This window comes from Heterocephalus glaber, unplaced genomic scaffold, assembly GCF_053883595.1.
Source record: "Heterocephalus glaber isolate CG9 unplaced genomic scaffold, H.glaber_assembly_v1.0 deba00001472, whole genome shotgun sequence".
NCBI classification, from domain to species: Eukaryota; Metazoa; Chordata; class Mammalia; order Rodentia; family Bathyergidae; genus Heterocephalus; species Heterocephalus glaber.
The window spans coordinates 79,084,439-79,107,979 of NW_028258315.1; the positions used below are offsets into that span (position 1 = coordinate 79,084,439).

The following is a 23,541-nucleotide window of genomic DNA, read 5'->3' on the forward strand; positions in this document are numbered from 1 at the left end:
AGCACAATCAACAAGTGGGATCTTTTCTTATGAAAAAGCTTCTGCACAGCAAGAAAAACCACCAGCAGTGTGAAGAGACAACCCACAATGCGGAAAAAAATTTTCACCTGCTGTTCCTCAGACAAAGGTCTACTACCTAGAAACTGTAACAAACTTTTCAAAAATCAGGCCTCCCACATTTAAAGACCCAATGCAAAAATCATCGGCATCTGAAATGAACAGACATTTCTCAGACAAAGAAGTAAGAGCAGCAAATAAACATATGAAAAAATGTTCAACATCGCTGGTTGTTCCTGAGATACACATGAAAACAATGTTGAGTTTCCACTCACCCCAGAAAGAATGGCTGCTATCATGAAATCAACTGATAACAAATGCTAGCAGGGCTGTGGCGAAAGAGGAACCCTGCTCTACTGCTGGTAGGAGTGCAGACTAGTGCAACCACTGTGGAAATCAGTATGGAGATACCTCAAAGAACTAGGACTGGAAGTCCCATTTGACCCTGCTATTCCCCTGCTGGGTATCTTCCCCAAAGAATTAAAAGAATCATACTACAGTGATATATGTGCACCCATGTTCATAGCAGCACAGTTTGTAATAGCTAAAACTTGGAAGTAGCCGAACTGCCCATCAACTGGAGACTGGATAAAGAAAATGTGGGTTTTTTTTTTTTTTTATAAAATAGAGTACTACTCAGCCATAAAAAATGTGAAATTAGAGACATAGCTAAATGGATTCACATTGAGGTGATACTCTTAAGTGAAATAAATAGGACACACATGTAAATACCAAATAGTTTCTCTAGTGTGAGAAACTGAAAGTATAAAGAAGGACTAAAAGGTATAATTGATAATGTGAAATAGGAAGAAAAGGGGCAAAGGGGAAGGGGAAGTGGGAGGGGTAGGGGAAAGGAAAGAAGGAAATGGAATTAATATGAGAAAATGAAAAAAAGGAAACAAAGTCTTTGTAAATAGGGAGGGATGGAGTGCCAGGGAGGGTAGGGGAATGGGGAAAAAATAAGAACCGAGTGAGATTATGTAAAGGTGCAAATTTCCAATGATGAATGTCATTATATTGTATACCTAAAATGTACCTATGAAATTAATGTTAAAAATTATGATTTTTCTTGTATACTTTGTACCTATCTTTAGTTTTTCTATCCTATTTCAACTTTATTAAAAACTTAAACTTTTAAGAATATTTGTCAAAGAGCTTTCTGAACTAGGACCATATGTTGCTTCTGTCAACAATATCTGTGAGTTCTAGTGAGTCTACATCCTTTTTTATTATTTTTAAAATTTATTTTGGTACTGAGGATCAAACTCAGGACCTTGCACTTGCGAGGTAGGTGCAGTGCCACTGAGCTAAGTCCCTAGCTCTTATATCCTTTTTTAAAGGACAGATTATAAAGCTTCCCAGCATCATTCTTAATATAATTAAAGCAATTTTCACAAGGTGCCAGTACATGGATCCATCAGACAGCACATAGTCCTAAATTACTATTTTTAAATCAAAATGATATACTTGGAGAAACTAAGACTGAGGTTATGTCTTATCTTATATGATGTGCTAGAAGAAGGGTAATGAAAATACTTTGTCTGGCTTAACAGTATCCTGAGTCCTTGTTCCAAATTAGAAAAGGAGAACCAAAATTACATCATTTCCCCTGTCACACATAGGAATGATGTTGGAATCAGGTTAAAGGTAACTATATATATATATATTTTTTCTTTTACTTAAATTCTTTTATTGGTACATTTTAGGTATACAACACATTTACATTTCTCATTGGGAACATGTACCTTTACATGATGCATCCTGGCTCTTTTTTTTTTTTCCCCATTAACTTTATTGGTACATTTTCGGTATAAAATACAGTTACATTCATCATTGGGATCTTGTACCATTACATGAGTCTCTTGGTTCTCATTTTTTTCCCCCTTCCCTTGCCCTCCCTTCACCCCCTCCACCCTTCCCTATTTGTAAAGACCTTGTTTCCATTTTTTTCCTCTTCTCATATTTTTTCCTTTCCCTTTTTTCCCTTCCCCTACCCCTCCCAATTCCCCTGCTCTTTTAGACCTTTTCTTCCTGTTACACAATATCAGTTATACAGTTTTTAAATTACAATATTAAGATCGAGGAGACGTTACCACAGATTTTACAGAATTTAAAAGGATATAGAAAGCATATTACAAAAATCTTTTTTGAAATAAATTTGACAACTTCTAAGAAGTAACTTAGAAGACAAATTAATGAAACTAATTCTGGAGGAAATATAAAATTTGAATACCACCTATTAAAGAAAGTATATTCCTAGCTTGAAAACCTACCTATATGACAACAGCAGGCTCATAAACATTTTAACTGATAAATTATATCAAACATTTAAAGCAGAAAAAAGAAGGAACACTTCTCCCCTCATTTTAGGAACTCAACACTGTGCTAATCCTAAAACTGGACAAAATAATAGAAGAAAAAAGTATGAACATAGATAGAAATTTGTTTAACAAAACAAACTCTTAGAAGTCAGATCTGGCAGTATGTAGAAAGTGGTTTTATTATAGGGATGGCAGTGTTGGTTCAGCATTGGAAGATCCACCCCCAAAAGTCATCATTTTAACAGAGGAAAGGAGAAAGCCATATGATCCTGTCAGTAGTTGGAGAAAGAGTATTGGACTAAATTCCACAGCTGTTCATGGTAAAAGCTATCAGGAGATGAGAAGTAGAACAGAACCTTCTCAACAGATCAAAGACATGTACTCCATACTTCCAACAAAATCTCCTTCTATGAATGGAGACGATACAATGCTTTCTCCCTAAGGTGGGGAACAAGGGCATATATGCCTACTCTTTATCTGTCCATTAGACTTTGAAACATAGGTCTAAACCAAAATAGTCTGGCAGTAAAATGACACAACTAGGATAGGATTGGCACGGCAGAAGCAAAATCTTTATAGGTAGATGAAATGATCATCTACAGAGAAAATACTAAGAAATCTCTAGGAGCCTCTAGAACTTGTACTTGAATTTAGCAGGATTAGAAAACACAAGGCATATATAAAAATTCAGGTCTGTGTATACTTGCTATAAATGAAGAACTGGATATTGAAATTTAAAAGTTATGTAGGAGTACAAAGGACCCAGAAAAGCCAAAAACAAAAACAAAAACAGTGTTGGAAGACGTTTAGCACCCAATTTTAAGACTTCTTCTAAAGCTACAGTAATCAAGGCAGTGTTGGTGTAAGGAAAGACATATAGATCATTGGAATAAAACAGAGAATCTAGAAATAGAACCACACATATATGGTCCACTGAGTTTTGAAAGATTATTTAACATTAGCATTTTATAGAATATAAACTCAATTCAAGAGCCGAGGAAGAGATAGTGTCTTCAGTAAACGGCACTAGAACACCTGGTATCCGTATATAAAAAATTAACCTCAACCCTTTTTTTCCATACATGAAAATAACTTGAAGGGATCTATGAACCTAAATAAGAAAGCCTAAAAGTATGAAACTTTAAGAAGAAATTATAAGGGAAAATATTTATGAATTCAAGGTAGGCAAGAACTACCTAGGATACAAAAGACATGATGTATAAAAGAAAAAAAAATTGATAAATGAGATTCCATCAAAATTTAGCACTTTAAATGAAATCATTTAAATGAAAAGTAGTCCTTAAACAGACCATATTTACAATACCTATAACCTATGAGCAGAATATATAAAGAATTCTTAGAGCTCATTAATAGATAACCCAATTAAAATGTAGACATAAGAAGATGATAAATAGCCAGTATAGCACAAGGTGTGCAATTCTAGAATCAGAAGAATACTAATCAGTACAATAACAAGATTGAATTATTCACTCATTAGGGAGATGAAATCAAAAGTTTTAAAAGCCTTGTCATGACGTTTTCTTTTTGTTGGATTCTCCCCCTTTGCGTTTAATTTGTCACGCCCAATGGATTCATTCTGCTGGGTTTCCTGGGGTTGTGATCCTCATTGTCTTTTCCTAGGGTATTGTCTAAAATGTTTTGGAGTGCTGGTTTGGTATTCATGAAGTTCCTGAGGTGCTCTTTATCATGAAAGTATCTTATTTCTCCATCAGTTTTGAAAGATAGTTTTACAGGGAACATCAATCTGGGTTGGAAGCTGTTTTCCTTTAGGGCTTGAAATACATCACTCCAAGCTCTTCTTGCCTTGAGGCTTTGCATTGAGAAGTCTGCTGTGATTCTAATGGGCTTTCCTTTGTATGTGATTTGTTTCTTTTCTCTTACTGCTTGTAGAATTTTATTCTTCTGTTGGATTTCTAGAATCCTAACTATCATATGCCTATGTGTAGATTTTTTTTGATTAAGGCTAGCTGGAGTCCTATATGCCTCACTTATCTGTATGTCAAGTTCTTTTCCCCTCCTTGGGAAGTTTTCTGCCATCACTTCTGTGAAGAGTTTTTTTATGTCATCTGCACTCTCTCCTCTTTCTTCATTGACTCCAATCAGTCTTATGTTATTCTTCTTTGCATCGTGTAGCAGCTGCTGGATTGATTTCTCATGTTCCCTTATAATTTTAAAGCAATTTTTCTTTTCCTCCTCACTAATTGCAATCTTATCTTCTATATGTGAAATTCTGCAGACTTTCGATGGAGTTTTTAATCCCTTGGAAATCTGTTTGTATCTGTTTTATGGATTCCATTTGTTTCCTATGTTGGGATTCCGTCATGTTCCTCAGATCCTCTATTTTTTTAATCTGTGTCCTCTCTAGATACATTAATCATGTCTTGCACCATGAGCAAAATCTTTGCTGTTATCTGAGTAATTATTTCTGATTTCATTTTTCCCAGATCCTCTTTTGTTGCCAGTTCAGAGAGTCCAGGTGGTTGAGTATCAGATTGTTCCATCTCGTTTCCCTTTGGGGTTGCTGTAGGTGATCTGGAAGTCTGTTTTTGAGGCTTGTTACGTGTCTTCTCATTTCCACGGGGGTGGGGGGGCAGGGTGCTTCTGGCACCTGGACGGCTCACCTTCTCTGCCCTAGGAGCTTGGGATGGCAGTGGGGGAGCTTCCTTCTGGGTGCTGGGACCGGCTGAGCTTCACTGCCCTAGGAGCCTGGGATGGCAGCAGGGGAGCTTCCTTCCCGGTGCTGGGACCGGCTGAGCTTCACTCAAAGGTAACTATATTGAAAACTATAATAGGTGCCAAGTTTTAGTCATAATAGCATTCAGGCCTAGAAGTACACTGGGAGGTAGGTTGAAATCACCTCTTTTACAGAGGAATAAAATAAAACCCAGAAAGAAACTAACTTGTCAGCTAGGGCCAGAACTTAAATTCTGCTCCTTCTGTTTAGTGCTACTTTTTACTTTCCATAAGCATATTCATGACCAGTTCTTTGATTAAGCCTGGGTACTTTCTTCATAGTTCTTCCCAGAAAAAAAAATCATATTTTTGTTCAAAGTTCCAATGGTGAATAATACCAATTGTTTCAGTGCATCCTTTAAAATTGTTGTAAAATAAAAAGATACTTGTGAATGGAGATACAACAATTTGGTTGAGTCTGATTTTTAAAATAATTTCACGAAGTAATAGAGCCTGAAAGGTTTTTATCTTTTCCTATCTTCAAACTATATGATGTTGTTATGCACTTTCCATGGGGAGCCTGTGTGAGCTGCCAAGAACCTAAAACAGATCTTCGGATGTTAAGCTGGTAGGATTAAGTCATAGAGTTCAATTTTTGAAGAACAAAATATAGCATCCATTTGAAGCACCACCTGTGTGCTGAAAAACTGCTACTTACATTCTTTCCGTGCATCTGGAAGATTTAAACTCCATTATTGGTCTACTGGGATGAAAAGGGAGCTTTCCAATGACCACATTTGTTGTAGGGCTTAAAGTAATTCTTCAAAGAAGACTTAAAAAGCAATCCTTCAGGCTAGAACTTTTCAAACAATGTTTACTTTCATATCAAAAAAGCCATATGAAAAAAAAGCCATTTGTGGCCTCTGAATAAACAAATGAGATTTGATTTTATCACAGTGTTGACTGTATGGCTCAAATACTATAACCACAGGATAAGGAAGTGGATTGTAAATGATATTTTTTCAAAAGTTCATGGTCTCTGCAATAAAATTCATAAATGTCTTAGTGCTCCAAATAATTTTCAAATCTTTTCAAGGAATTAAACTAAGGACCATTATACATAGAGTGATGTCTTATATAATATTAACTTCCATTTAGCTATCTATTCAGATCATTAGCCTTTTCGAAAGGAAAGATGTAGCTAAGGAAACTAGAATTTCTCTGGAGAAATTCCTATGTTTGATCAGAATAGAGTGCCTTTGCCCAGGAAAAGTGATTTGTTAGACTTCTCTGTGGTCTATATTTTCCTCTGCAAGGCAAAAGCATAAAATTTTACACATGTTTAATGTATAAGTTGAGTTTATATTTTGAATGAATACATTAACTTGAAAATCATAAAGTTGACTTCTCCCTGACTTCTCATGACTTCTCCAACTCAGTTTAGATAAGGGGTCAATTAACCTTTTTTGTAAAGGGCCAGATCATATTTGTGGCTTTACTGGCCATAAGATTTCTGTCATCACTACTCAACTCACTGTGATAAACAAGTGAATACAGCTGTGTTCCAATAAAACTTTACAAAAACCTGTGGCACATGCACAGAATGTGGCTTGCTGACGCTTGATCTAGCTACACAGGACTGTGCTGTATATGAAAGGAGATTGTGAATGAAGGGTATAAATATAAAAAATACTTTTTGCTTTCACTTTGGTATTTTTCTGCTTTTGCCCATGGTATTTATAGTTCATATTACTTTTAGAGATAGTGGTATTAAAGTCTCTTCAGTTTTTTTGAGAGAAAGCGTGGAATTTCAGAGGTAATCTGCTTCTGCCTGTGCTACGTTCTTTAGACCTTATCATACCACCAAGGATTAATAAATGCTAAATAATAATCATTTTTTCATTTCACCACCATACCCTTTATGGCATCTCCTTTGGCACCTTCAGAGGTATTAACCTGTAGCTTTTACAGTGTTCTATTACACACTGTCAGCAGCACCTTGCTGATTAAATCACACTCAAGAGAGAGTTAACTACAAGGCTATAAGTATTCCTGACAGGTTGTTCTCACATGGGTTTGGTTTCTCTTGTATAAAGATTAAAAATCTTGTCAAAGCTTGTAAAAAATGAAGTACATGTGAAACCACTGATATCCATAACTCACAAAAGACATTTTCCTAAAAGTCAGAACTCAGATGAAGAGGGAGATGATATAAGATAAAATACGACTGTGAATTGATGATCAGGTGTTTGATAGTATTGGGTGAAAGAATGACACAGCCTTTGCAGGTGTTTGTTGCGGGGGGGGGGTGTCTTCTGATATGTATAAAACTTTCATGGTGAATCCAAGAATTTCCTGTTTATAATTTCATTTAGACAAATCCAAGCTAGTAGTTCTACTTTGGTATCTGTTCTGAATACGAGCTTTTTTCACTAATTTTAAAACCTAATTTAATTTAAACTTAGTTTTGCTTTCCCACTGTCCTTAGTGCAATGACTATAAAACTGTCTTTATTGCTTGCCTTCCAGAATCTTTGCTTAAACTGGACTCATGCCCAAAGCAGCAGGAGATGCTGTCCCATAAAGCTAGAACATTTTATATGTACTGGCAGGGAAGGTTTATTACTTCATTCCTCAAACAGTACACAGACCTGTTGTGGAGGTCCAGGGAAGGAGGGAGCTGCAGAACTGTGCATGGGGGAGAGGTGCTGCACAGTCAGTCCTGGCCTCCTTGCCTTTGTGGCTTCATGCTTCGGTGGTGACGAACAGAGAGCAGTGGGGGTTTTGATGCTGAAAGTTGTGATTAGGAAGTGACTAGTTAGGAAACAGCTGCCAATGAAGCAAGATTGGGGCCAGGAAGATTCTGTGTTCTGAGTTCAGGTAAATGACTTCCATAGTCTTAATTATCAAACAGCATGGGTGGTAAAAACATTTAATTTTGAGTTGTTCGAACATGCGTAAACACCTGAAAAACATATATCTTTGCATGTTTGCCATTTAGAACGAGCAAATATTGTCTCTCATATTTATTTCAAATACATCTGTGAATTAATAGTATTTTAAACATTAATTTTTTCATCTCCCTTCATCCCTCTTCCCTCTATAACTAATTTTGTGGGTGTATCACTCAGGATCATGGCAGGACGCAGACCTCGACTCCAGATGAGTAATTGCCAGTGTTCATTGAAGAGACCATTTAGGGAGGTGAGGGCGGGAAGAATGTAAGGAAATCATGATGGGTATCAGAGTGTTAGTAGCCCTGGGCCTAAAGGAGAAAAGGGAGGAACAGTTACTGGTTTCCAGGGGAGACAATGGTGTGAAGCTGGCAGCCTCCACAGAATGTTTTTTTGGTTGGGGGACAGAACTGGTGTGAGACAGCCAAGCAGAGAGGGAGCCGGCAAATAAACACTCTGTCCCATCCTCCCTCCCAGCATTAATTCTCCTATGAGTGCCCCTACTTGTCACACCTAGCCAGAAGCCAGAAGGCACTGATGTGGTCCTTGCAGGCCAAATTCCTGGGGCAGGGGGAAAGTTGGAAAGCAAACCCAGTGTGAGACATCCACCCCAGCATGCACCCCAAAACCCAATGATTTATACTCGTGTCTGTACACAAAAGTAGAACCAGTACTATATAGCATTGGTCCACACACTTTCTATAAAGGTCAAAGAGTAAATATTTCAGGTTTTCTGAACCACTTTCAGCCTCTGTCATATTTCTTTTTTAATTTTACAAACCTTTAAAAAAGTACAAGACATTCTTAGCTTGTGGACTGCACTAAAACAAGACATGTCTTACTGTGGCTTGTGCAATACCATTTGTTGACCCTTAATTTTGTGTTTTTAAATTATTATTATTATTTTTTTTTGGTACCGAGGATTAAACTCCAGACCTTGCGCTTGTGAGGCAGGAGGTAGCATAAATTTTTTTACATGACTTATATTATCTTTCTTTTCTAATGCTATGTGACAAATTATCACAAACCTAGTGGCTTATAAGAGCATCCATTTATTATTCATAGATCAAAATTCCAGGTGGCTCACAAGTAATAACTTAGGAGAAGTTGATATCTCACTGTGTTACACTAATTTGGCTTTAATGATGGAAATCTAGTGGAAATACTTTTACTCATAGGACTTCCCAATGATCATCAGATTATGTACAGTAGGTGACAAGCTGCTGAGTCCAGTCACATCGCTGAATTTAGCTATTGTCATTAATGATGTGGTACAGCAATATGAGAAAAAATATCTTCCAGCCAATGTGGTACCATTAACTGACTTGGATCCACCTTGTACTTGGTGACTTTTAGTCGGTGATGGAAAAGGCCTTTTGTTCTGTGAATCAAAGTTGACTGAAGCAGATGGTAACAGGAGCAGGAAGGTGGAGGTCTCCTCCTTTGTTAAGATGACGGGAGACCTATAAAGCAAGGAGGGTAATCTGATTGACTGAGACTGGACTAAACAAAGACATTTAAATCTCATACAGTAGGAAGTGCAGAGGTGGGGTAGGCTTCAGGGTAGCTTGACTGTGTTGTGGAGGACCCATGTTCTTCCCATGTCTTTGCTCTGCCATCCTTAAGAGTTGATTTCTTTTCCCCTCAGCCTTCAGAAAATTCTCTGGAGTAGTTCCAGGGATCATGTTTAGCTAGGAGGAACCTCCAGACACTGAGTTGTAGATCAGTTCTGACAGAGGGTGTCATATCACCATTACACCACTAAGGTTTATTTCCAGACCTGGGCATGGATCAGATTCCCTTAAGGAACATAGCTGCTCGGGGAAAGGGAGGGCATCTGAACAGAGTCTGAGCCTTCTTAGGAAAAAAACAGGGAGTGGGGATATAGGCTGGGAGAATGGAGCTTGGGAAGGGAAATAATAATAGTTCCTGCTGCATCAGGAAGAGAAATAATAGTTCCTCCTGCATCTTGGCAGTCCATGTATTTCACATAGCCCACTTAAATATAACTTTTGCATAACTATGTAGTTACCTAAGTACCACAACTTAATGCTTTGTAGGTATTTAATTAACCATTTTCACTTCAATTTTGCAGTTTCTTTTCATATTTTATAGTCAATAAATCATTCATCGGGTCTCAAAGGCCCTTGCAAAGCTAGAGAGTCCTATAGGAATTCCCCATGCCTTTATCTACTGTCTAGTCACAAGTAGGATAATGGAACCATGACTTTTGTCATTTTTAGATGAAATATATCACCATCTGTGATATGATTTCAAGTTCACAGAGAAGGGCCATGATGCTTGGATAACTAAACCTTTGTATTACTTAAATCACAATAAAGCTCAAATTATAAAATTCTTGAGGTAGCATGTCAAGTTTTACCGAAACCATGTTGACAGAAAGTGAGAGGATGATAGCAAGAGCAATAGACACTGAAGAAGCTAGGTAGGAGAACCTAAGACGTGAAAACTCAGATTCTCTAGGGCTGTGACTCTCTAGTGGTAGGTTTAACATCAAATATACTGTATTTGTTAATTCTATAAATATTTATTGTGTACTGCTATGTAGTCTTGCCTCAAGGACATTTAAAAAGCATGCAATCAAAGGATATTTTGTCTAAGGAGGATTCCATCTTGGAAGAGAAGACTGGCAATGGATGTGTGTATGCAATTATAGTCATGGATTTAAAATAGTAGGGCATAATTTGTACTATTTAATGTCCAAGTTAAATTGAAGCTGCGTGAAACCATTCTCTCTCTGTTTAGCAAGTCGTTCTTGCTTTCAGCTCTTAATACCTTCTACTTTGTACAATAATTACTTGTAGGACCACTTACCTCATCCTTGCTAATATGTACACTCTGAGGACAAAGACCATACCTTTCCTACCTTTTGTCTTCATGGTGCCTAGAATAGCACCCTGTAAGAGATGTCATTAAGCCTGTGTTAGGTGCATATAAGCTAATATGATACCTGATTCCAAGGACAAATGAACCCAAACAAAAGAACCAGGAAAGACACCTGTCACTTTTGATTTCTCCCTCTACGCAGATTTCTTAGGAACCCGAAATGACATTAAAGAGTTTATTTTTAACTCTCTAGCTGTTTGAACATGTTGATTCTTCTCTCCTTAGCAAAGTTTGGAGATCTGTTATGGCTTATATCTAGATGTTCCCTGAAAGCACTCATAGCTGGGGCCTTGGGGAGGTGACTGGATCACGGGTGTGTGACACTAAATTAGTCCATGATGGGTTTATATCTGGGTGTGATGCTGGGAGGTGAAGCCTGGTGGGAGGAGGTGGATCACTGTGGGTGTGGCCTGCAGATATATATATATATATATGTGTGTGTGTGTGTGTGTATATATATATGTATATATGTATATCTATATCTGCCATGCCCTCTGGCACGGAGCCATGTGACTACAGATTGAAACCTCTTCAAACTGTGAGCTAAAATAAACCTTTCCTCCTTTGACTTGTGGGTGTCGGGTATTTTGTCTCAGCAATGAGAAAATAGTCAAGAGGTGAAATCTGTTGCTGAGTATAAAAGATGGTGCCACATCATGAAGTGAGTTTAAGGGGAAGGACATCTTTTCCCCAAGCTGAGCATCTTCTGGTTTGTTTCTCCCTGCTCTTTTCTCTTGGCTTGTGTAAAAATTGTTACAGCAGTTTGCTCCATGCTGAGCTAGAATCAATTTAAGCAGATTTTACATATTTATTTAAAAACGGCCTGTAATGTATTTTAGAGTCAATATTGATTCTCCTTGTCTTTGTGATTGCATCTCTGACAGGTGTTTTTGTTATGCTGCAATTGCACGGTAAAGTAATAGGCTCTGAGATTCTATTGGTGCCTACTTTTTATATTGCAGTTGCCTGATAATAATTTGATTGTATCTCTGCCTGATGTTTAATACTTCTTTCTTCCAGATTGCTTTTTCTGGGGAGATGTTTACCCCAATAGGTTGTTACACCTATTAAAATAAATAAAACAGTGGTTTCACACACTTCTTTGTGGTTATCTGGGCAGACACCGTGGCTTGGGCTGACTTTTATAGATACAGTATATTCCAGTTATCTGTCTGTTGCTGCATAACTGCTCCCAAACTTAGTGGCATAAAACAAGAGCCATTTTATTATTCTCATGAATATTATGGGTCATAAGGCAGAGTGAGGATTGCTTGTCTCTAGTCTGAGGTCTGGTACCTGTTCTAAGAAGACTCAAGTTACTGGGTGACATTAATACCTACTTCCTGGAATCATCGTCTTCATCAAGTGCATACCTGGCTCATGGGCTGGGATGACCTGAAAAGAGAGCATGCTGAGACTGTCTACTGGAGTCATTTTATGTGGCTTGGGGTGCTTCATAGCACGGTGGGTTTAGGGTAGCTGTAGTTCTTACAACCAGCACTCTAAGAGTGTGTGCCAGTGAGTGAGGTGGAAAGCTGCATGCTGCCTGCTGACCTAGCCTCAGGAACCTGCATGACCATGTGCATGACTCACTTCTCCTGTCTTCTCTTGGTTACAAGTGAGTCACTAGGCTAGCTCAGATTCAGTGGGAGGGGGATTAGATCCCACCTCTATATAGGAGCAACAGCAAAGAAAATCTTTGTCATCTTTAAGTGTTTACAATCAATGCTTTACTCTTTTGTCTAGTCTAGTTTCCATCACTTTTAATTGAGAAAAGGATTTATTGGTCAAGGGACAAGTTAATTAACCATCTATAAAAATGCATTGAGGCATAATAAGGAATAAGGTAAAAGAAAGACAAAACTTCTTTTTCTTACAAAAGAGCCTTCAGTTTAATCAGAAAGGTGGCATGAAAATATATAAAGGTTGGGTGGGGTGGCATATGCCTGTAATCCAAGCATCTGGGAGGCTGAGACAGGAAGATCACAAGTTTGAGCCCAGCCTGGGCAATTATGTGACTTAGCAAGATCATGTTGCAAAATAAAAATTAATTTTTAAAAAGGCTAAGAATGTAGCTCAGTGTGAAAGTTCAATCTTCAGTACTAGGGAGGAAAAAGAATATATATATATATATATGACTGAGAAACATTCATAATTAAGAAATGAAAATCAATATGTTGTAAAATTTGCTGTGGATTTGTGGATTTTTGTGCATGTACAGTATTGGGGATTGAACCCAGGGGTGCTCCATCACTGAGCTACATCCCCAGTGCTTTAAAAAAAATATTTTTTGAGACAGAATCTCTGTAATTTTCCCAGGAAGGACTCAGACTTACAATCTTTCTACCTCAGCTGCCCTTAATGCTGGGTTTGTAGGTGTGCGCCACTATATTCTACAGTTATAGTTGTAGAATTTTTATAATATGCAAATGTTTTGGATCTCATCCAAGGGAATATATTGAATATATTGAATACAGGGGCGAATCCTTGTTACCTCAAGTCTGAAAGGAGGAAGCAGAGGGAGATAGGTTAGAGATGGAGAAAATTAGAGATTCTTTTTTCCAACTCTTTCAATATATACATAAGGAAAAGAAGAACCAAAGTATAAATCACAGGCAGTCCACGAAGGGGGAAAAATACAGGATTATTTCTCTGGGTAACCTTAAGCTTGTGAACCATAACTTCTGTGAGTGAGTCACAGTTAAAGTTTAAATTCTATCAGTCTGATTGTACCTGTCAGTTTAGGCTGTTATGCTTGATTGCAAATTGCTTCAAAATCTCAGTGATTTACAACCGAGGTTCATTTCTTTATTATGCTGCAGGTCTCTGGTGTGTCTACTGTGGCTCTCCTTGATAATATCTTTATTCTGGGACCAGGCTGAAAAACAGCACCTATCTTGGATGTTGTTGGCTGATGTGGGGCTAAAGATGTCACGTCAGAGCAAATACTGGCTCTTATGGTTTCAGCTTGAAGTCACACGCTAAGTCTGATATCCAAGAAGTAGAAAGTATGATTTCCTTTATGGGAAAGGGTTCCCTGCAGTGAAGGACAGCAAGTATTTCGAATACTCATACAGTCCATCACAGTAATGCATATAAAACACTTTGAGTGTGGAACTCCATGTGAATGGAGCTGCTCTTGATCTGTTGTTATGGCTTGTGTCTAGAGGTAACCCTAAAAAGCCTCATGAGGTCACGCATGAAAAACCCTCAGGTGGGGCTTTTTCGAGGTGGCTGGATCTAGGTTGTGTGATGCTGGGTTAAGGGTGCCCCACCCTGGCTGTGAGTGCTACCTGCCCTATGGACAGATATCCTGGATGGAATATAAGGGATGGAAAGAGGGATGCTGCTGTGGCTTGCTGCTTAGCTGCTTTGCTGCTGCCTTCTCCCTGTCCTGCTTGCCATGCCCGGTTTCTCCTCTGCAGTGCCTCTCTGCCTGCCACCCTGCCTTGTAACCAGCTGACTGTGGACTGAAACCTCTATAAACTGTGAGCTGAAATAAATCTTTCCTTTTTAAACTCTCAGTGCCAGGCATTTTGTGTCAGCAACAAGAAAAGTAAGACATCTGTCCAAAGTTTACCAGACGATCAATGGTGAATTTGAAGTTATGACTCATGTAGCTCAAAAGCCCAGGTCCAAACCCCTTTCCACCTTTTACTACTCAACAGAACATTCATTTTATGGGAAAAGCATCAATCAACATATTCCATTTGCCAGATATAAAGACTATTTTTCTAAAGATGAACCTTTTTTTCTGTATATCTATTTATATCTATATAGCCATCCCTTCATATCCATGAGTTCTGCATCCATACAGTCAACCAACTGCACACAGATCAAAAAGATTTGTGGACATATGCTCTTTTCTTCCTGTCTTATTATTCTCTAAATAATACAATATAAAGATATTTATATAGCATTTGCATTGCGTTTGGTATCACCAGTAATCCAAGGATGATTTAAAGTATAGGATATGTAGAGGTTACATGGAAATACTGTGCCATGTTATACAATTGAACGTCCATGGATTTTGGTCTCTGTGGAGGGTTCTGAAACCAAGCCCCTGTGATTAGCAAAGGGTGACTATCTAACTATGTACATATTTATAAGGAAATATGTATATATATATGTATATATATTTGGTAAGAGTTTTTCTAAGTAGTCATCATGGCTTTCAATTTGATTGATAATTTTGTACTGCATACTTAAAAGCCTCTCCACACATGTCTTAAATCAGCCATTTCAACTTTATGTGTTTTATTTGTGGAAAGGAGACTTCTATCACTAACATTTTTTTCCCTGACAGAATTTGTCCTTAAAAATATGTAAATTCTATTACTAGCTATATCACTCTTCCATAATTTTCATATTCATCTCTGAGTTATGCTTAGAGGACTCAAGATGGATGATGCAAGCTCTTCAGTGTTTTGTGGAAGAATTATATGCAGACTTTTTGTAAGCCATCCCTTCTAGGCTTTCCTTTTTTGACTAGCATAAGCATGAAAACTCTAGCAAACTCACTTGCTGTAGAAGGTGATCTGCGGAGTTGATCAGATTGTTTGCCAAACTAAAGGCTCTGTGATATTTTTGATTTCTAGAGCACTTTTATTTAGCCTTTCATGTAGTGTCATTAGTTGCTTCTAGACTTGATACCCTTTCACCAATGGGGTTTTGAAGCCAGTCTTCACTGTACTCTTGTTTCAGTTTTTGTAGAACTGACATGTTCTTTCAGAGGGAAGGTAAATTGAGTTCTGTCTCCTAGCTATGGATTGTTGAACACATTGCAATATAGTTGTTATGCTACTAGCCTGGTGGTGACCTTTACACAGGTGTTTCTGTATATTTTACAAAGCGAACATAAATCCAATGAAGCTTAGTCATGGCCAAAAGCCAAACTGAAAAAAAAAAACTTTTGAAGTGTAGATTAAAGAAACCATTGCAACGTTCATTTCATATAGGTCAATGAATTATAAAAGTGAGGAATATTACCTTCAAATAGCTCAGCTGCCCCTGCCTCCCCCAAAGGCGAGTCTGGTGTCAAGTGCCATTATTTTCACAAGGTAAAAAAGCAGGGGATAAGGTAATAGGATATTTCCTGGTTTGAAAGAAAATAGTAACAGACCCTATATTGACTCATTCCATCATTAGCTCCTGTCTCAGTTCAAACTTCGAAATGTTTGCTCAAATGGTTATGTTTTTGACATGTGGAAATTAAATTTAAAGTGACAGTCTAAACTTTTTACAGTAAGCAAGATGCATTCTAGTTGACGCACAATAACATTCACAAAAGATGTTAACTGGCTAATTAACAATGCACTGCAATAGGCTAGACCCCAATTTGCATACACTTAGAAGAATCTGCAGGAGTCTATGAAACCATGACTACAACCATTTTGTTATATTTTTGTAAAAGGAGGACCAAAATATGACAATTCTCTGATATGATCTATAATACACATCTATAAAAAATGTAAATATTTGAATATTATTACAAATACAAAGGGTGCTCAAAAACAAAGCAATTTTGGTCAAGAAAGGCAAGGCAGGGGGCATCACAATCCTGGACTTCAGGTTGTGGTACAAAGCTACAGTGATAGCAGCATGGCAAAATTAAAGTCCAAATGCTGACCTGCGGATCGGGAACAGAATAAAAGATTATAGAAACAACTTCAGGCACACTCAGCTATGTTATCTTTGATAAAGAGGCCAAATCCTTTTGCTGGAGGAAAGATAGCCTCTTTAACAAACAGTGCTGGGAATACTGGCTGTTCACATGCTGAAGGTTGAATCTAAACTCCTATCACTCACCATGCACTAAACTAAAATCAAAATGGATCTAAGATCTAAACATTAGAATGGAACACTTAATCTGCTGGAAGACAAAATAGGTAAAGCTCTTGAAGACATAGATGTAGGCAAGGACTTTCTGAACAAAATCCTTGTTGCACAAGAAATAATACCAAGAATCAACAATGGGATCACATGGAACTAAAAAGCTTCTGTATAGGGAAAGAAACCACCAATGGAGTGAAGAGAGAACCTACAGAATCGGAAAAAATTTTTGCTAACTACTCCTTAGGCATAGAACTAATACCTAGAATATATAAAGCACTCAAAAAAATTTGACCCCCCCAAATGTAAAGACCCAATTGAAAAATAGGCACCTAAAATAAATTGATGCTTCTCAGGTGAAGGACTATAAACAGCCAATAAATACATGAGAAAATGTTCAACATCACTGGTCATTTGAGAAATGCAAATTAAAACAATTCTATCTCACTCAGAAAGAATGGCTGATACCAAGAAATCAATAACAGATGCTGGCTAAGCTTCAGAGAGAAAGGAACCCTTCTCAATTGTTGATAGGACTATAAACTGATAAAACCACTATGGAAATTAGTATAGAGATTCCTCAATTCCATTTGACCCTGCTATTTCCCTTCTCGGTATCTTCCCAAAAGAGTTAAAAACATCATGCCTTAGTGATTTAACCATGCTTATATCAGCGCAATTCATAATAGCTAAATCTTGGGCCAGCCTATATGTCCATCAACAAATGAATGTATAAAGAAAATGTGGTATTTATACACAAAGGAGTACTACTCTACCATAAAGAAGGGTAAATTCAAGTCATTTGTAGAAAATGAATGCACCTTGAGACCATAGTCTTAAGTGAAGCAACTCAACACAAGCTTAAATATCACATTGTTTCTCTTATATGAAAAACTCAATATATATATAACGTATGAAATAAAAGACAGATAATAGGAAAAAAGAGAGAAAAAATGTAACCCAGTGTGGACAATGTATCTGAAAGTGTACCTTGAGTCAGTACAATTTTTTTTTTACATGTTTTATGTGTTCTTAGGCCTGTTAGTCTGGTTTACAATCTGTATATATGGTCATTAACTTTATAAGGTCTTAGAAGATAAATAGATGATTCTGATGCTGAAAAAATACAAGGGAGATTGAGGGAAAATGGAATTTAAATGTGTTATGTACTTGTACCAATTTCCTACAGTGAATGTAATCATTATATATAGCAAACATGTACCAATAAAAGTAAAAAAATTTATTATAGTAAATGACATATCACCATTAATTCCCTCAAAATATCCCCCCTTACTTTGAACACTATTATCTGATTGTTATTTCCATTTTCTGAAACAATTATAGAGTCCTCTTTTGTGACTGTCTTTACAAGATGTGATCAAAAATATAGTGAACATGGTTGCCCACTGCCATGCAACTGAAAGGCAGGCTTGTAAAAACATTTCAGTGTGTCCTCATCAACCTTATTCATCAGGTCTGGTACCATCTGACTTCTGGCTCTTGCCCAAAGTTAGAATGCCATGAAAAATAAACCTTTTGAATCAATTCCAGACATTAAAGCAATCACAACAGTGCAACTAAAGACCCCGATAATAAAAGACTCCCAGAATTGCTTCAGAAAGTGGCAAGAACAATGGAGTAAGTGTGCTCAAAGCAAGGAGGAGTATTTGAGGGGTATTAATGGCAATGTGTCTTTTAGTGTAATTAAAAAATTTAAATATGCCATATTTTCCGATAATACCTTGTGTTGCGCTGCAAATTAGTGGGCATCTTTAGAATATCATTGGCATCTGTGAGAATTAATTTTGTATTCGATCTAATATCTTTAAGGTTAGTTTCATTTTTATATTGTCTAGGAAGATAGGAACAAGAAATGTTAACTTCAATCCTTCTGGCATGATTCCATTGCTCTTTTGGTTCTCATATTTTCACTTAGTTTATATGAATTTACTTTACACTGCCTTCATTGGGAAAGCACTCTATTTTTCCCAGTATGAATAATTATACACACATATGTAATGTATATGTGTGTAAATAAATTTTTGAAATCTCCCTTTTAAAATGCTGCAAGCATGAAAATGACACAAGTTTTGAAAGCATAGAGTTGGCTGTGAACCTTACATGTGCTATTTTTCCAGTGTACAACATCTTCAGACTGTTCCAGATAGGATAGAGTATTTCTGGCAATGAAAAGAGACAAAATCCTGAAAAACAGAATTTAAAATAAAGAATAAAGAAATGATGTGGGTCATGTGACCAGTTAGCTTTTGCTCTGTTAGCCACAATTCAGTACCACAGCATTTGGCCAGAGCTGTTCTTATGCCCATAGTTGGATTTCCTTGGATTTGGCCGCAGGCCACAGGTTCTGTTCAGGTCTGATTTGTGTGCATTCTTGGTTCTCAATTCTCTGGGGTCATTGGGCTGCCAGAATTCTTCTCATGGTGACTGCAGAAGCTCAAGGGCACAGCCCCACTACACCAGCCTCTGCTTATAGCACCTTTGCTAATATCTCACTGGCTAAAACAAGTCATATGACCAAGTGCAACATCTCCTATGGAGGTGGAGAGGAGGGGCTTAATATTTACTGATCTAATCTACCACAAATGATCTTTAATGTATTGGTCGTTGGTTTTGTGGCAGAAGGCTGGGTCGACATGTTGGTTATAAAGATGAGGCTAGAGAGATAGGGAGGGACTGGTACGTCATGTTAAAAATAATAATAATAGTACCGTGACAGTAACATTTGTAAGAGCAGGGTGTTGTGGACCATGCTAATAATAATAAAAGTAGAAGCAGCATATACACTTAGTATTCATTAATCATTTACAAAAATTAACATATTTATTAATTACACATCCTCATGAAGTTGATACCATTATTATCACCACAATTTTTAGATGAAGAACCTGGAGTGCATAGATATTCAGTGACTTGGCCACGGTCATGTCCTCTAATAAATGGTAGAGCAGCGATTTAAATCCAGGCATCTTGGTTCCCAGAGTTTGGGTCCAGAGCCCATGTTCTTAACTTTCTCTTCTTCTTTAGTTATTTTACAGGCTGAGGGCTGACAGAATTTAATTTAAATTTTAAAAGGCCATTCTATATATTTTTGGTAGAATGAGGGAAGGAGTGGGAGTAATGATATCCATTGGAACAGTTATTCAGAGTGTGATCCATCCAGTGCTACTGGACCCTAGACTGTTTGTTATCAGACCATGACAAGGAAGTACAGTAGTTAAGAGAATAGATTTAGGAACTTTTATAGAAAATTTGACATCTTTTGCAAGACCCACATACATAATCATTCCCCAAATAACTTGTTTTTACTGTATGTTACGAAGGTCTTGGTTCATAATGGATTGGATATTAAGCACAAACAAAAACAAAAGTGAAAGTTCATGTTCCTTCATCACAAATAGTTTGAGAAACCCAGAGCAGAAGATGATAGAAATAATCCAGTATTTACTGATAATGCCTTGTACCAGGAATGTGTTTGTAGAAAAAGAAAGAAGTACATACACTTAATAAAAATTTTAAGTTTGTCACTCCTAATTACTCACATCTCACAGAGATGATGAGGGATGAGAGGAAGATTATTAGACAAAGAAGTATTGGAAGATGCTCCTTTCCTACCATTTAGGCAGGTTGCATGCATTTCCTATTGCAGCTTTTTTTTGGTACCGGGGATTGAATCCTATTGCAGTTTCAAGGGGAAAAAATCACAAGGGATGCAATTCTATTTGAAACCCAAGAAATACAAATTTCGAGAATACTTTGTGATTTTCATTATAGGTAAAATGTTTACTATTTTGTTATAATATATACTTTACTTATGTATTATATATATTATATGTTTATTTTTCTTTACCTGCTATAAATTCCACAAGGGCAAGAATCTTTTTTGAACTTGATATATTGCAAGGGTCTTGAACAGCCCCTGACATATAGTAGGTAGTACACATTGAATAAATGAATAAATCCTAGTCGTTAGATGTGTTTGTACTGTTAGGTGTCTCTAATATCTGATCAGCTGAGATTGGGGGATAAAATTATATCTGAATAGATGGTTGCTCCCTCCAGGGACCGAGGAAAGTAGGTTTTCTAAGGAAGAATTTTTCTTAATTCCAGTACTGTAGGAGACCAAGTATTGCAAGTCTGAGTGCAGCCACACAGTTTAGCAATTGATCCTGTCTCAAAATTTAAATTTTTTTTAAAAAGGGCCAGGACTATAAGTCAGTGTGAAGTCCCTGCATTCAATCCCCCAGTATTGAAAAGAAATGAAAAATTTCTATCCAAGAAAGAGGAATTGCCTGCATCTTTCTGGCAAGTGCAAGGTCCTGAGTCTGATTCCCAGTTACCTACCCCCCACCTCCCCCAAAAGAAAATGAAATTGGAGTTGAAAGAAAGTAATGAACATCTCTGTACAAATAGGATCATAAAAGTGTTAAGCAACCAATAAACTGTGAAGCTTGGGGTAAACCTTAAAAGTTGGATGAACTTGTTGATTACTTTCAAATGTAATATTTTATGATACTCATCCCAAGAGTGTTGATGTGAAGATCAGTGTAATCCTGGTTGATTTCTAATGGTGTTCAGCAGAATTCTCCTCTTGATTCATATCCATTTAATAGTATTATCTTCAACTTTGGAGGCTTAGAAAGTAATAAAGTTATCAGAAGAGATATGCAGAGAGATAGGTAATATACAAGATTGCAGAACTAGGGATTTAAGAGCATCTCAGTGGACTTCAATAATGGACCAAAACAAATAAGATAAAACTTAACAAGGATCAATTTAAAGTCCAGCATTTGGAGTTAAGAAAATCAATTGTACAAGTGCCGAATGAGGGAAATCAGCCTTGACAACAAATTATGTGAAAAAGACTTGAGGGTTTTAGTTGATTATAAGATCAATATGAGCCAACAGTGTGATGTTGCTTCTAAAAACAACACCAAAAAAATCTCAAATACAATCTTTGGTCTTAATATAGTACTAAATATATAGTAAGGATAATAGTAAATATAGTCACAGGGTATTTTGCAGTGTGAAGAGGACATGTAAAAAGTACTTTTGATCTAAAGTATTTTATTTAGTCAAGATCACATTTAAAGATCAGCAATCCTTGGACATAACAGAAAGCATTCATTCAAACTACGTTTATTGAATGTGGACAGTATTCTTGGCCCTGTTTTGGGTACTGGGGATATTTAGTAAATAAATGCACAAAAATCTATGCCACCTGGAGCTATCACAAAAAAGTAAAAATAATTAGCCTTAAAAGGTTGATATTTTTGCTTTATACTTATTAATTTACTAGATAATATTTTATGATGTATATTTATATGAACTTTGAGACAAAGGAAATAGGAAAGAAATGTTACTCTGTTTGTAGGCAACTATATATTTTTTCAATATTTATTTTTTATTAGTGCATGTTTGTAGTACATAATGATTACATTCCTTGTGGGGAGTTGGTACAGGTGCATAGCACATCTTAATTCCTTTTCATCTCCTTTCTCTTCCCTCCCTCCTCCCTCCATCTCTTTGTCACCTTCCCATTTGCAAAGGAGCTATCTCCCTATTTCCTATTATCTATCTTTTAGTTTGCTCTTTATTTATATTTTGGGTTTCTCATGTAAGAAACCACACAATATTTAAGTTCATGCATCTGAGTTATCTCACTTAATATGATCTCAAGGTGCGTTTATTTTCGTACAATTGACTCAAATGTATCCATCTTAAAGGCAAAGTAGTACTCCATTGTGTATAAATACCACATTTTCTTTATCTGTGCATCTGATGATAGATATATAGGCCATTTCCAAGATTTAACTATTGTAAATTGTACTGCTATAAATATGGGTATGTATGCATCACTGTACTATGATGTCTTTAACTTGTGGGAAGATAAACAAGAAGGTACTAGAAATTCAGGTTCCTTGTGGTCCTGCTTTTCAGTAGTCTCAAAATCTTCTCCAATCTTTAAGATTATAGAAGATAAAAGAAAGAGTATAGAAGTGTGCATGAATGTTGAGCCAGATGTGAACTGAGGTTCATCAGATTCATCTATAGTTGGTCAGAACTGACCGACATGGTTCATAGTACTACAAAGAATGCTGAGAAATGCAGTTTAGCTGCTTCCCAGAAGATTTTTTTGCTATAATCGTGAGCATCCATTGAGTCCTGGGCCACTCTAATTGCATTTGTTTTGTCATAATTCATTGTGTCTGCTATTAGAAATATCATTCTTATTTATTTAAATTTCTTTATTTTTAAATTGATTTAAAATTATTTTTGCTAAAAATTAGTTTCCATCTCTCTTTTCAAATAACTTTCATGTTTTTCTTTATGGATTTTATACTGTTGTTTAAGAGATTTGTTTGATATATTTTTTGACTCCTTGTATAGGTGAATACTTATCTTCATGGATTTTCTACAGATTATCTTGGCTTTGATTTTTTTTTCCTTGAGGTACTGAGGATTGAACGTAAGGGCACTTTACTACTGAGCTACATTCAACCCTTTTTATTTTTTATTTTGAGACAGGGTCTCACTAAGTTGCCCTGTATAGGCTCAAATTTGCAATCCTCCTGTCTCAGCCTCTTGGAGCAGCTGGAATTATAGGTATGCACTATTGTGCCTGCATTTGACTTTTTCTTTTTAAACTCTATTTTACTAGCCTCGTAGGATGTGATACTATTGTCTGAGTACTTGAGTTTATTTTGAATTTTTTTTTTTGGTACCGGGGATTGAACTTGGGACCTTGCGCTTCCTTGC

General features: G+C 36.8%; 1 long non-coding RNA gene across 2 annotated transcripts in view; it reads left to right on the plus strand.

Moving 5' to 3' along the window:
- LOC110344503 (uncharacterized) overlaps positions 1-23,541 on the plus strand; it is a 309,982-nt gene that overhangs the window by 85,698 nt on the left and 200,743 nt on the right. The window lies entirely within an intron of this gene.